The sequence below is a fragment of the Herpailurus yagouaroundi genome, unplaced genomic scaffold (assembly GCF_014898765.1).
Source record: "Herpailurus yagouaroundi ecotype Mexico unplaced genomic scaffold, PumYag 210, whole genome shotgun sequence".
Taxonomy (NCBI): domain Eukaryota; kingdom Metazoa; phylum Chordata; class Mammalia; order Carnivora; family Felidae; genus Herpailurus; species Herpailurus yagouaroundi.
Window position 1 is genome coordinate 5,151,061 of NW_024412441.1, and position 14,498 is coordinate 5,165,558.

At 39.2% G+C, this 14,498-nt stretch overlaps 1 long non-coding RNA gene across 2 annotated transcripts in view; it reads left to right on the top strand.

Annotated features, from left to right (window-relative positions):
* Positions 1–2,173: 2,173 nt before the first annotated feature.
* The window catches only part of LOC121016269 (uncharacterized), a 30,451-nt gene continuing 18,126 nt past the window's right edge, over positions 2,174–14,498 (top strand). Inside the window, exons 1-4 of one of the 2 annotated variants that reach the window (XR_005784200.1) lie at positions 2,174–3,751; positions 5,537–5,652; positions 5,760–5,939; positions 9,841–10,070. This is a non-coding gene — a long non-coding RNA (uncharacterized LOC121016269). Of the gene's footprint in view, positions 3,752–5,536; positions 5,653–5,759; positions 5,940–9,840; positions 10,215–14,498 lie in introns of those variants that run through there. The other variant, XR_005784198.1, reaches the window with a different exon arrangement.

A 14,498-nucleotide genomic window follows, 5' to 3' on the forward strand; every position in this document is an offset into this window, starting at 1 on the left:
TTAACAGTTAAATTTGTCTATAAAAGATCTAATTTCTGTATACTAAAAAAACGATTTTTCTTTCCTCTCTGATATAAGAATCGCATGGCAGAAGGGTAAAGAAAAAATACAAATTAAAAATTATAATTGAACTTGGCCTTTAATGACAATGAATGAAATACACAAATTAGTTCTTGTATAGCAGAATGGAGTATCTGAAGTGTCAGTATGCCTGTTAATCAGTAACTTCTGGTAGCATGTTAAAAATTCATCTTCAGTTTCATTCATAATGAATTCATTTTTATTATTTCTGGACCACACCAATTTCCCATGATGTGATGGAAAAAATTGTAACATTCAAAAATTGAATTAGATCACACACAAAACGACAACTTACTCAGATTATAATAATAAGATTTGGCTTATTCATTGACAAGTGAGAGCCCAGCTATGTCCAGAATCTGCAAAGACAGTGCTGGAGAACAGCAAGATGTTTCAGAGACTTCAAACACCCTGAAAGAAGTACATTTACTTAGATGAGGATGAAAAGGCTCTCTAAATACCAGGTTTCTTTGCTTTTATTAGAATTAAATCAATTCAGCATTGATGGAATTGCAGATCAGGGAATCCCAACTGGCAATCTTAAATGCCTTTGATAATAAAAAAAATTATTAACCAATATAAGCAATTTGATATGCAAAATCTTTCAAAACATGGGCTCATTGGAGGAAACAGTAAGAAGTGATGCTAGGAATTTAGCATCTTCCTTGGCGGTAGGAGAGCTAGAACTGTCTGATAGCAACAACTAATAGCTATTCCTACATGAAACACTCTATACATATTGTCTAATTTAGTCCTCGCACAAACCTGATGAGGGAGGTATTATTAACCATCTCATTTTGTGAGCAAAGAAACTAAAGTTCAGAAAAACATAAATGGAAAGAAAAGAAATACCTGAACCTGCATGACTGTACATCTGAGACAAAAGAGTATGGAGAATGAACAGGGAACTACAGGTCAGGAAACTGGATTTGGAATATTTGACTCCCTTATTTATGCCTCTCTGGGTCTAAATTTCCTCATCGTTAAAACAAATTGAGTATCCACTTTTCCTGTTTACTGCCCACGGCTTGGAAAACACTTGCCAATGATAAAGAACTGAAAAATGTAGGACATTGTTATTATGCTTGGGGTGAACTGGCAAGCTTTGGGGATGGCCTGGTCTCTTGCTATTTCCCCCACCATAAACTACATCCTTAGCTGTGGAAACTGCAAGAGAAAGGATGCTGCTGGAAGTACTAATTTGCCCCTATCATTAGCCCCTCCCAAAACTTTGGCCTTCTGTCTTTGATCATTCTCCCTCCCAGGCCCAGCCATGTTCCTTGTCCCACTCTGGTGATCCCAAGGCCACACATCTTTAAAGCAAGCAAACAGCCTCTCTTGAAGGGCTGTGCCAGGCAAGTTCACATGGTCTTTCCTTCCTTTTAAATTAATTAATTTATTTATTTATTAACATTTATTTTTGAGAGAGAGAGGCAGACCGCAAGTGGGGCAGGGGCAGAGAGAGAGGGAAACAAAGAATCCAAAGCTGGCTCCAGGCCCTGAGCTGTCAGCACAGAGCCCAGTGCTGGGCTGGAACCTGTAGACTGTGAGATCATGACCTGAGCCCATGTCGGACACTTAACTGACTAAGCCACCCAGGCATCCCATAGGCTTTCCTTCTTTTGACAAGGGAGCAGATTTCCTCCTTTTTGCTTTCAAGGGATGTCAGGATTTTCAATAAATGTATAACTGAAAAACACCAGTGCCTAAAAGCCTATGCAGAAGTAGAGCTTGGCTGCAACATGGTACAACGTACCCCCCCCCTCAGGAACCGGTAATTGCTAGCAGATCCAATCCTGACAGACACTTTACAAGCTCTATCATAGACTCTTAACATTTTAGATCTGGAATGGAAAATAGCGACCACTTATTACAATTCTATTATTTATTGAGCACTGATTGCATGCTGGGCCTTTCACATGCACTGTCCCATTTAATCTTTCTAACAATCTTGTATTATTAATGGTACCATTTTGGAGATGAGAAACTGAAGGTCTTAGAGGTTTAATAAGGGCCTTGAACTGGATCTGTTCAGCTCCAAAGCCCATCATTTTAACCACCCAATTTTAAGGCCCAGCGGCGTTCAGTGGCCCCAGGTCACACAACTGGTTAGTGGTAATCCTGAAACTAGACTTCAGTTTTCTTTGTACCATATGACACTTGTTACTACTTGAACCATCTATATTCCTAGAAAAGTGTCAAACTATTCAGTTTCTCATACAAACCCAATGGCTGACTCGAAATCAAAGCTGCTAAGTTATAATTCACCACTAGAGTGGGCATCAAGAAAGAAAGTTTCATATGAATTCTGCATCTATTTATACTTTAACCCCAGTGGGTAAGTTGTAAAAGCATGCCTTTATATTCCTGAGGACATGACAAACCATCAAATTCACACATCATTATGAAACAGATGCTTTTCCTAATTTCTGTTGCTAACCTAAAAGGCATGGCAAAACTAATCATTAATAAAGATGGTCCCTAACTTACAATGGTTCAACTTAACTATCTGTCAACCTTAGGTGGGGTGTAAAAGTGATACACATTCAGTAAAAAACATACTTTGCATTTTGAATTTTGAGGTTTTCTCAGGTTAAGGATACATGGTACGATACCCTCCCATGATGGTAGGCAGTAGCATACGATAAATGAGGATAAACAACCTAAATACTTACAACCATTCTGTACCCATTCAACCATTCTATTTCTCACTTCAGTACAGTATCTAATAAATTATAAGATATGTTCAACACTTCGTTATAAAATAGGCCTTGTGTTAGAGGACTGTGCCCAATTGTAGAGCTAAATTTAAGTGTTCTGAGCACATTTAAAGTAGGCTAGGCTGAGCTACGATTTTCTGTAGGTTCTATGTATTAAGTGCTTTTTGACTTATAGCAGTTTCAGCAGACAGTGAGTTTATTGGGATATAACCCCATCATAAGTCAAGAAAGATCTATCTGTAGCACAGCAGGGATCATGTTGGGGTTTTGTAAGACCAGGCTTGAATTTGCACTCATAAACAGGTAAATGTTACCAATTCATTACTCATCTTCCAATTTCCATGTCACTTGTTAACTCTGTCTTCTGTAAAATTTCACCTGAAGGACCCATTAAGGATATTACAATATGTAAAAAATAGATAACCTTTCCATTTGACAAATGGCTTTTAATTTTCTGTCTTAGTGGTCACCCACAGCAGTGGCTGCTGTGGATAACTTCCTTCATCTCACAAATGACTACCTACCAAAATTAAAGTAGCACATAATGAAATCTGATCTAATAAAAAGTGTGGTTAATTGCTATGCCAAATTATAACATTAATTACTTGATGCAAATAGAAGTACAAAGGGATATTTCCTGAGTGGCTTTAGCTCAGCTTTTGTTTTTCCCTCCCATATTTGTTGCTCACCATCTTGCTTCTCATTTTCTTTCCTTCCTTCTATCTTCCCCCTCATCTCTGCAAAACTCAGAGCTGCGTTTGGTTGTGGGAAAGGGGGAAGGTGAAGGGCAAAATAATTTCAATTGGGGTTAAAACATATCACCAGTAATTCATAGATTGTTCTTTCTCCTAAGGCTTCAACCAGGAGCTTCAGAAGAACTAAAAGTCATATTTCTTTGCCCAGTTATTGGTTTAAGGAAACCAGGGATCACCATGTATTTTACGAAAAAGGTAACTTACCACCATTATCGTTATTGATAAATATTTGTTGAGCATACCATGTGCTTGCAACAGTGCCAAATGCTATATTTTTTGAAGGCTTCAGGCAAGGAAGACAGGCTATTCCTTTTTCTAGTGGGGACTCCCCTCTGAAACTTAATTTTCAGTGCCCCAATGGTTTGAGAGGGTGCATAGAATTATTCCTTATTTAAACATATAATTATACTTCATTTAGATGTTATTATCTCACTTTTATGGAATTGTATGGATTTTAAGTGTTTTGCCCAACTTGCTTTTAGAACAAGCTCTCTTTTCTCACTTTATATACAAAACATCCTAACTGGCTGCATTTGACTTTAAATATCTATGTTAGAAAGACACAGACTCATTTGAGAAACTAAGCATGTGAAAACTAGGAGTAGTAAATATTTATGAATATGGTAATGTTCTCTTTCTTGACCTGGGTGGTGGTTACATGGGTGTGTCCACTTGGTGATAATTCATCAAGCTGTATACTCATGATTTGCACATTTTTCTATAAGTGTGTTTACCTCAATAAAATAACTTAGACATACATATTTATGAAGAGTCCTGACATCCCCTCCCCAAACACATGCAAGCCCACAATCAGAAGAACTGATTTCACAGGAGAGTATTTATTTTTCCCTTTCCTGGAGTCCTCATTTCTTGCCCCAGGGACTTTAACTCTTCAACTTCAATCCAAGAGATTGTTTGTAGGGCCTCCCTCTCATCAGATATTCTCCCTTTACACTTTTTTTTTTCTTTTTCTCAAGGAATTTCTTCTGTTGACTGGGCCTCTGTCTTCTCTAATAGGTCCCTATAATTTCTGTGTTCTTCCTTTTTTGCTCACAGTGTGTTATCCGGCTGCCCTTGCCAATGCCCACAAAGCTTCAGTTGTCCTTTCCCGGGTGCTGGCTGGGTGGCTTTCTCAGGCTTGTCTTCAAGATGAGCTCATGGGATTAAAAATTACTGTGCCTCCTACTTTCTCTCTCTCTTTTTCTCACTATACCTCTGAATCTTGTATTTCCAGCAGATTAAATCCCATGTTTCTTTGCAACGCCATTGAAAAGTACTACTATTGGACATTCTCCCATTTTCAATTGTTTCTTTTTTTTTTAATGTTTATTTATTTATTTTTGACAGAGAGAATGAGACTGAGTGGGGGAGAGGCAAAGAAAGAGAAGGAGAGAGAGAATTCTAGGCTCAGCGTGGAGCCTGATGTGGGACTTGATCCCATGAACTGTGAGATCATGACCTGAGCCAAAATCAAGGGTCAGATGCTCAACCAACTGAGCCACCCAGCCACCCTCAATTTTGTTCCTGTAAGAACCTCCCTGATAAGACTCTGTCAAAATCAAATGAAATAATCTACATAAAATACTTAGTATACATACTAAGTAAAATACTCAGACATATGGTAATCACTCATTAAATAGCAGCTTTTGTTATTGTTAGTAATAGAATGATTAGCTAAGGATATTTTTTGTTTGTTATAACAGTAGGGTCAACTCAAATTCTTAACCTGTGAAAATTGTAATGCCAAGGGAAAAATAAAATAGCAGCTACCATTTATTACATGTTCTGTATCAGGCATTGTTAGGCACTTTACACAAATAGTCTTATTGAAGCCTCTAATAACAGTATGAAATAGATTTGGGGATCCTATTTTAAAATGAGAAAACTGAGTTTTGTAGGGGTTACATCATTTTGCCGGGTCACTTCCAATTAAGCTGAACATGGAGATGTGTTTCTTCTGAAAAAACCACCTTCTTGCAGGATGTGCATCCTGTCAGATTGTGGCATGACACTCGGCCCCTCAATAAGAAGCCATTGGGTTCCAACTACAGAAGAAATCTCAAACCTGACCCTTGCCTCTAAGGAGCAGACAATGGGTAAGTCAACCTTGTCCCAACTTTGTCCAGCGTTTCATCTTTGAGACCTAACGATTTGCAGGCTTCAAGGACCTAATCATCTACTCTTTTGTGTTTGTTGCCTTTAGCATCTCCTCCATCATCCCAAATGAAGAATCATCTTGGAAAATTGTGACAAATTTATAGACTAAAGTTTCTTCTCCGTTGTAAGAATCTTGAGACGTCTGGAATTCTAGACACTGTCTCCTAAAAATTTCCAGGATAAACTTCCCTCCTTCTTTTACTATAGGTGCACTCTACAAAAGAAGGTAGGTTTGAAATGATTCAGACACTAAGACTACAACCCCACTGAGTCATGATCAATGCCTTATGTCTTTGGTCTCCAAAAAGAGGACCTTCAAAATATTCTTTCTTTTTTAAGAAATGGAAGGTGGCATACACCAAGTCTTAAGAGTTACACCCAATTATACACAGGCAATCCTTAGTGAATATTCTAATAGCAACTAGTTTATTTATTTCTCTCCAATTACTCACGTCAGTATCATTATCCAACTTGCTAATGGCTTTCCTTGAAGAGGTTATTTATTCATCTGCTTTGCTTCAGTTATGAAAGATGCACTGTGTCCCTTGAACTAGGGCTGGCTTCTTTTTAAGATTTTCTAGAAGCTTAAACTAGAAGAGTATGAAAAAGCCCTTTTTTATGAGAACCATTCTTTATATCAATTACACTTTTGCTCTGTCATTAATTGTGACTACCTATTTAAGAATGTCTCCACCATTCAGAATGTGGAAAACATGCCAATGGGAAGCTCAGCTCAATGGCAGTTCTGGCTTTGGCTTTGGGCTGGACACCCACTTATGCACAGTATGACTCAGACTCCCTTCTCGTAACGCCTTATCTCTAGACACCATTCTCCATGAATCCTTTTCTCTATTCGTAATCACTTCCAATCCTCATGCTCCTCTGTCTGACCTTCTCTTCCCACAAAAATCCAGAAAGTATGCACTTAATAAACAAACAAATCCATTGACAAAGATAGATGTATTCAGGGCAGCTTTACCAAAATTCAGCTTCAAACTGGTATTTAGCAAAATTCCAGCCAAAATGCTCATTTGTAACTCTAGCCAACTATTTTATTGAAACCAATTCAAAGCCAAACATTTTTTGAATGCCTACAAAGCTACAAAAATAATAAATAATGTTTGGCTATCTTTCAAGCCTTGGGGGATTCAGAGTCCCAATCCCAAAAAGAACAAGAAGGCAAGGTAAAAAGGAAGCAGACATGAAAAAGATTATTGCCCGGAGAGTGACTCCCACCCAGAAATCAGAGAGAGGAAGTTTGTTTGAAGAAACTTGAAGTGGTCCCCACATCTGCTAGGAAATTGGGATATAGAACAGAGCCCTGTTGAAGGGGTTCTTATAAGTCCTCTCACCCATCAGCACCTTATCAGTTGGTTTTCATAGACTTTTCTGCCTTTGTTTTGAGTTAATTTCCAAAAGAGGGATTGCAAAAGACACTCAAATGTAACAAAATTAGTACCACTCCAGCACCAGTGTGAATCTGAGTACCCAAAGACCTGAGCTGTTTCAGAATTCTGACCTGAAGGCTAAGGGAGAACTAGATTTCTAAGCAGCATGTCTCAAATGACAGAACACTTGTATCCATAAAGAAGAGAAAACTGAATTATAAAATGGCTTATGTCAACTCTGGATACCATTGGTTCAGAGAAACCATAAGCATCATGCAAACTCAGAAGCCCCTCAGTGTAGAAATAGATACACCTCTTGGCCAACACCCTAGAGCACCCTGGTACATCATTAATAAGTCAGTAACTTGAGCAAGGCACAGAAGCAGATTTTAAAAACTTCTGGGAAGGAGGCGTCTGGGTGGCTCAGCCAGTTGAGGGTCCGACTTCAGCTCAGGTCATGATCTTGCAGTTCATGAGTTCAACCCCCATGTCAGGCTCACTGCTATCAGTCTGTCAGCGCAATCTGCTTCAGATCCTCTGTCCCCTCCATCACTTGCACTCTCCCAAAAAATAAATAAATATTTTTTTAAAAAGAAAAGAAAAACTTCTAGGAAGGAAGATAATAACGTAAGCATAAATATAAGAGTGGAATTTGGGCACCTCTTCTAAAATCTAGAGGTTGGAAAGGAAAAACAAGTAATTGAGTTAACCAAAGGACATCATGGTAAAATTAAAATAAAACCAGAATTTATTAACTATGTATCAGATTTTGTACCAGGTAGACATTTCCACAATATTATCTCAGTTAGTTGTTAATAATGTCACCCACAAGTATTAACAATGCACAAACTGAATCTCCAAGAAACAAAATGATTCACCTTAAAGCACCACGCTGGTAAGTGTAGTACCAGGAATCACACCCTGCTCTACCTCACTCCAAAGCTCATGTGCTTCCCAACCCCTTATGCCATCTTTCACAGTCAATTGCAGGAGGGTTAATCCTTCCGAGTTTTCAGAAGTTATCTAAATAATTCTGACTCTGAGTAAATAACATGATCTTAAGAGAAATATTGAAATTGCAACTGTCTAAACAGATCCAATGACCTAACAGAAACTTCTGTTACATCCAAATACAAATCTATAGAGAGTAAGATCTAAGAGTTTACAGAATTAAGATCACAAATGCATACATTGCAATGCCCCCAAAGATGCCTGTAGGAATACTTTACTATGGATTTAGAGTCTCCCTTCCTTTGGTAATATCCCTAAAATCCTTGAACAGCATGTATGGTTTTAGAAAGAGCTTACTTCTTGATACTTTGCTACTATTTTTTTAGTTTATCTGGCCTATGGACTAACCAGCCACATTAGCATAGCTTTGTTACCAAAACTTCTTTATATCATTGCCCTCCTTTTCCCTTTTAAATGCCCATCACAACAACCCAGTAAGGTGGGCAAGGCAGCAAAGTTTGTGTCTATACTTTCCCCCTAGTGCCTTCCCCACTGCAGTTGTGGGCATGATATACCCTATGTCTTGGGTTCACCTGCAGCTCTTTATTTTCCTCATCAATGTACAGTACTTCCAGTTATGACCTTTTTCTAATGTTTTCCAGTAGAGGGAAGAAGAACTACATCTTTATTCTTGCTATCTCTTAACAGTCACTTTCAGTGTTAAACCTTCTAGGAAGAAAGGGAAATCAAATCTAGGGTTAAGAGAAAAGAAAAAAAGAACAGGCCTGCATGTTGCTTTGGAGTTGGATCTGATTTATCCTAACCCCTTGAGAAGAAAGACATGAGAAATGATAGGCCCTTGTTTTTTGCTTAGGATAAAATCCTCTATTTCTTTTTGATCCTGAGCAATTTGACTCCAGAAAATAGACATAGACTATATTTTAAATGCTAAAGTTCAGTGAGAAGACATTTTTATTTCTCAACAAGTAGCCTTCTACTTAGGAGTTCATATGAAAAGCAAGATTATATTCTCTTGTTCTTTCTTAATTGTTTTGTAACTTCATATCTCCCTGAATTTTTTCCTTGAAAAGCCTTTTTTCTAACCAAGCAGATTATCATTATCCTAATTCTGTCAAGTCTCAGTTATTTAGGGACAAGTTATGAGCTGGAATCTATAATACTTTGCTTCAACAAACATTTCGTTTAGCTCAACAAACTTTTATTGTGTAACTTTTAAGTAGTAGAGGCCATACAGAGAATTGTATGGCTGAGACTATAAAGATGAATAAGGGTGGTCCTTACATATAGGAGGTCATAGTCTAATGAGGGAGACAACATGTAAGCAAGAAAACATCATTGTGTATAACAGGTGTGAAAATAGAGAGGGTACAAATTGAGCACAGAGAAGGGAGACAGAAGAGAGAAAGTGTCTGGTGTTGGTCTTAGATTGAATGTGTGTGTCAGTCACACAAGGTATGTATGCATGCATATGTGTGTGTATGTTTGTTCAAGGAGGGAGGGAGGAAGAGGAAACTGTCTCAAGTATGTGCAAAGGCATAATACAGCTCATTGGATTATGGAACTTCAAGCAGTTTGTTATAGCTTGAGTCTACAATTTAGGGGAAGAAATGGACTAGTATGAAATGAAACTAGAGAGAAAGGCAGGGCAAATCCCCATCAAAATGCAAATCCTTGCCCTAAACCAGACATACAAAATCAAAATCTGGACACGGACTCTGGGGATCTGTTTGTAACAAGGTCCTCTGATGCTTCTTATACTCCCTGAAGCTGAGAATCCCCACAGCAGATGATGGAGAACCTCTTCAGTCTCTCCCTCCTTCCTTTCTTGATCATTATCCCTATGATTGATCAGCCCCACTCAATGAATTAGAAGGGCGGAGGCTCATAGCCCAATCCAATGTAACTGAATAAAGCAGCATGAGCAAAGGGAAGGACACAGAAACTGCCATCTAAAAAAGGTGAAGACCTGGACCCCCATTATCACACCTGCCCCTTTGGTGAGTATATATATGCTCATTACCTTTTTCACTTACATAATTGTTGTTTGTTGGTTGTTGTTTTTTTTTTTTTTTTTACCTGAGGAACTATTTTAGGGTGTTGTTGGTATTCCCAAATTCCTTATAAAGCTTGCTTATAAATGGTTTTTGAGTGATTGGTTTTATATCCTCCTATACTTACTTGTGTTTCTTATTATGTAAGGATTAAATAGAATAAATCCTTTCTAAATGCAAAAATTAGGACATGATATGCAATGCTGCACATACCAGCAACGTGTGAATATAGGTTTCAATTCACCAAGAGAAGTAGCTTGATAATGTCTCATCAAGAAAAAATCCAGGAGACATAATAACTCTTCAGCCAATGTGCTCAGTGAATAGCGCTATGCTTTTACCCAAGGCACCCATGTGCCTCTGCTCACATGATGCTCTTCTTGCAGGTCTAACCTGGATGGCTGTGAGTTGGCTTAATCTCAGCTGGCAACTGTGAGATGTTCATACAATCCCCCACAGTGGTCTCTGGGATTATGCTAAACAGAGCAATTTCCTTGCCCTCATGGATCAAAAGACTTGTAGGCAACCCAAATTACAGTACGGAATTACTAGCTCATGACAAAAAAAAAAAAGCAAAGTTGCTATGGTTACTGTTTCATGTTCAACCTCTTTTAATCTTACTGAAGTCTTTTCTGAAGTCCCGCTCTACGAGAAAGACAACCAGCCTTGGGAATTAATTTGTCTTTATTGGATTCATGTTCCATTTATAGCACTCCTTTAAGGCTCCTTGGTTTTTTGTTTGTTGTTTTTTTGTAAATCAACCAAGGGAGTTTGGTGTTAGAAGCTAAACCTAAAATGTTTTCCTTCTGAAAGCTCCTCCCACTCTTTCTGGGGGTGCTGTCAGATTCCAAGCAGTCCAAAAGAGGATGATCTGCCAGCCCTACTCAAACTTCAACTGCCCAGATTCTCACACTGAAAGTCTCTTCCTCATTCCTACTATGAACGTTTCACATTCAACTGTCCTAATTGATACTGAAATTTAGAACCAACTGTGGCTCTGGCCTCAAAGACTTTTTTGAGCCATGCCTAACTCCAATTCTTGGTGACCCCTGGAAACAGGGGCAGAAGACTATTCTGGAAAAAGATTGAGAACAAATGTGATTCCTCAGGATAAAAAAAATCAAGGCCAGTTCTCTTTCTCATTCACCCAGCAGCACCAAACCAATTAGATGGAACAAATTTGTAATTAATGTAAGATTAACTTTAGCAACAAAATGTATTAAACATGCTATTTCAAAGGTCTTGGCTGACGTAGTTCCTTGGGTATCTTCAGGAAGAGAAGAAGCCTGTGTGTCTATCCGATTAGATTACACATCTGCTATTGTGACCTATTAGGTTTCCTTGCCAGCAAGTGATGTTGGGTAGTAGGAAGTCAGTTTGAGGACTAGTTATTCCCAGACTAACAGGACAAATACTGAAATATAAGCCAGAAAATAACTTACCTCTGATAAGAAGAGGGCTTCATATTAATCTGCATCACTCATTAGGGCCCTTTAAAGCTATGAAATTCTCCAGATATCATCTGTATCTTCCTGCTAGTTGAAATAGCCTTTTTTTCCCCATCAAACATTAAAAAATTACCAATTCCAATTCTTGGTGACAATTTTTCAAAAAAGATACATTCTTTTTTCAAAAGGAAAGAAAATTAATGTAATTAAATAGGACAAGAAAAAAATTTTAAATAGATGAGCACATACTATGTTTCAGGAATTGTGTTTGTGGTCATGTTGGTACATGCGGTAAGTACTGTAGATGTTTGCAGTACTGTCTACACATCTAAGCACCAGGGGAGCTTTCAGAAAGGCCAAAGGCAAGGGCTTCATCACAGATGAATTAAATCAGAATGACTAGGTGTGGGGCCTGAGCATCACTATTTATGAGCTGCCCAGCAGATTCTAATGTGCAGTCAGAGGTGAGAATCAGTGTATGTGAGTCCAACAAGAAGGCTGTGGATGGAGTGGAGTGGAGTGAAAGAGAAACTGGTAGGAGATGGAATTGGAGCAATAACTGGGTGGTCCATGGTAAGGATTTGGGGTTTTAATGTGAATGACTTGAGAAGCACTGGGAGAGAGTTTTTTAATTAGAGAAGTAGCATGACTTGTTTACTAGGTAACATAGATCGAATAGGATTTTCTCAGAACTTAATAACTTATAAACTCTAAGGAAAAACATGTGTTGTGGGCTCCAAATAGCAACCTTGCAATTAAACTTGAGAAGCACAGACCACAGGACAGGCAGGTTCCTACCAAGAGGAGAGCTAGTATAAAAGACCAAAGAGAAAACTGGCTCTGGAATTAGGAGTCCCAACTCCTTTTTGAAAACTAATTAGCTTTTTTGCTGCTTTAATGGGGGGGGGGGGAATCACGTATCTTTTCAGCCACATAGAATATGACTTGGAAAAAAAAAACTTAAAAATTTTATCACCCTGGTGATAATTAGCATCGAAATAAGGGAAGGCTTTGGCATCTCTGTCAATGAGACACCCAAAATATTGTTGTTGGATGGGATTAGTTTATGACAGTGCTAATAGAGGATAGTGTGCAACAGGGTTCCCAGCCTTTTCCTATGGAGGCTCTGTCTTGCTCACTATATGAGACCTTGTTAGGGCTCCTGGGAACCAAGTCCTCACCTCAATCGCCAGCACCTATAGTATGGCCCTTGTTCTTCCTTGTTACTACCTATACCATGAAGACTATCTACATCATAGTGGAAGAAGCTGGTCTCTCTCCCAGAGCAAGCAAGCAGAGCCTACTGCCAGTCTGCAGGCCTGCACCTTAAATGTGTGCTGAACCTGTGATTCTGATCTGCTGCACTAAACCTGAACTCTATTCCTGCTCAGTGCAGCTAACCATGCTCTCTTCATCCTCCAGCCTGTGTGTTCCTGTCTGATCACAGATTGCAACTCACTGTGGCTCTAAGCATTACTCAGGTCAGACCTCACCTCTACACGTGGATTTGGCTTTGCACATAGGAACCATGGTGACATGTGTCGCCTACAGGCTTCACTATTTGGGGCCCCATGTAAAGGGCATCCCAAGGCTGCTTCTTTAGATCTTGCCTGATTCTTCCCTGACCAGTTGTGTCCCAGTATGTACTGCACATAAACCTGTGGTGCTTAAAACTTGCCCTGAGTGTTCTCTAAGCATCCCTGGCTTTGTCCTCAGGTGTACACTTTGAGCTTGCAGGTGTCCCACCACACCCAGCCCTGGCTTCTACCAGAGTGACAGAAGTCCAGAGATCCATTGATTTCCCCACTGATTTCCTAGTTTTCATACTACCTTCAGTTCCCCAAATGAGCGAAGGTCTCCTTCTGAGCTCATTCCCCTGGACAACTCTTGACTGAACCTTCTTAGTGCTAGAAATCAACATTTCAGTCCTGGCCCAAAAAGTGAAGTAAGATTACCAGCCTTCCTTAGACCATTAGTGCTAGCAGTTCAGCTGTCCCAGGAGGCTGACCTTGGCTTTCAGGTACTGCAGGGAGCCCCATGCTGTAAGCCCAACTTGACAGCAGGTTTTATTTATTCCATTAATGAGAACAAGCTAGCTAGATGGTGGTCATCCTTCTGCCTTCAAAGGATTTTATCGTTCTCTGCTTCTGAATGTATGTAGTAAGGAATGTGGGCAGGCTCAAGTCAGCCAGCAAAAATTCCATCTGCCACCAAGAAGGCCTCTGAAGTCACTGACAAAGTCAAAAAGCCCAAGGCATCCTAGCAGCACCCCTATGCAAGCTAAAAGTGACCCCAGGCTCACAATGTCTGTCTTCTCTGTACATCCAGATTAGAACTTGCTGTGGCCCTCTCCAGGCTGTACTACTGGAGAATAAATAGTCGTTGAATGCTCAGAAAGGCCATCTTTGTCTTCTTTTGTCAATTAATTAAATTCCTTTAATTAATTAATTAAAAAATCAAAACTAAACAACAGAACAAAGAGGGTTTATGTGTCCAGTGATGATTGCAAGATCTCAGGAAGTCTACAGCTGTCCATCCTATTTAAGACAGAGCTGTCTTCCATGAAGGTGGAGCAGGGTTAAAGAAACCTTTACTGGTTACAGATTCAATCCTCTATTGGCTAGAGCACTTTGATATTAGTAATCTTGCCAGGTACCCAATTTGTACCTGTATAACCCATTCTTCTAAATCATTTTTGAAGCCCAAACTTCTCCTTAAAAACACACTTTCTTTTGGGGGTTATGGCATTATTTAATTTATAGTCAAAACCTGCTGCACTTGTATCCCACACTCTACTAGCAATGAACATTGATAGTCTGGAGGGGGTAAGGATGGAGAAGGTTCCAAGCTCAGCCAACATGCTTGACCACAAAACCTGGTTTCAAGTTCTCTCTGTAAGGTACAGCTGCTTTTCATGTTTCATTCA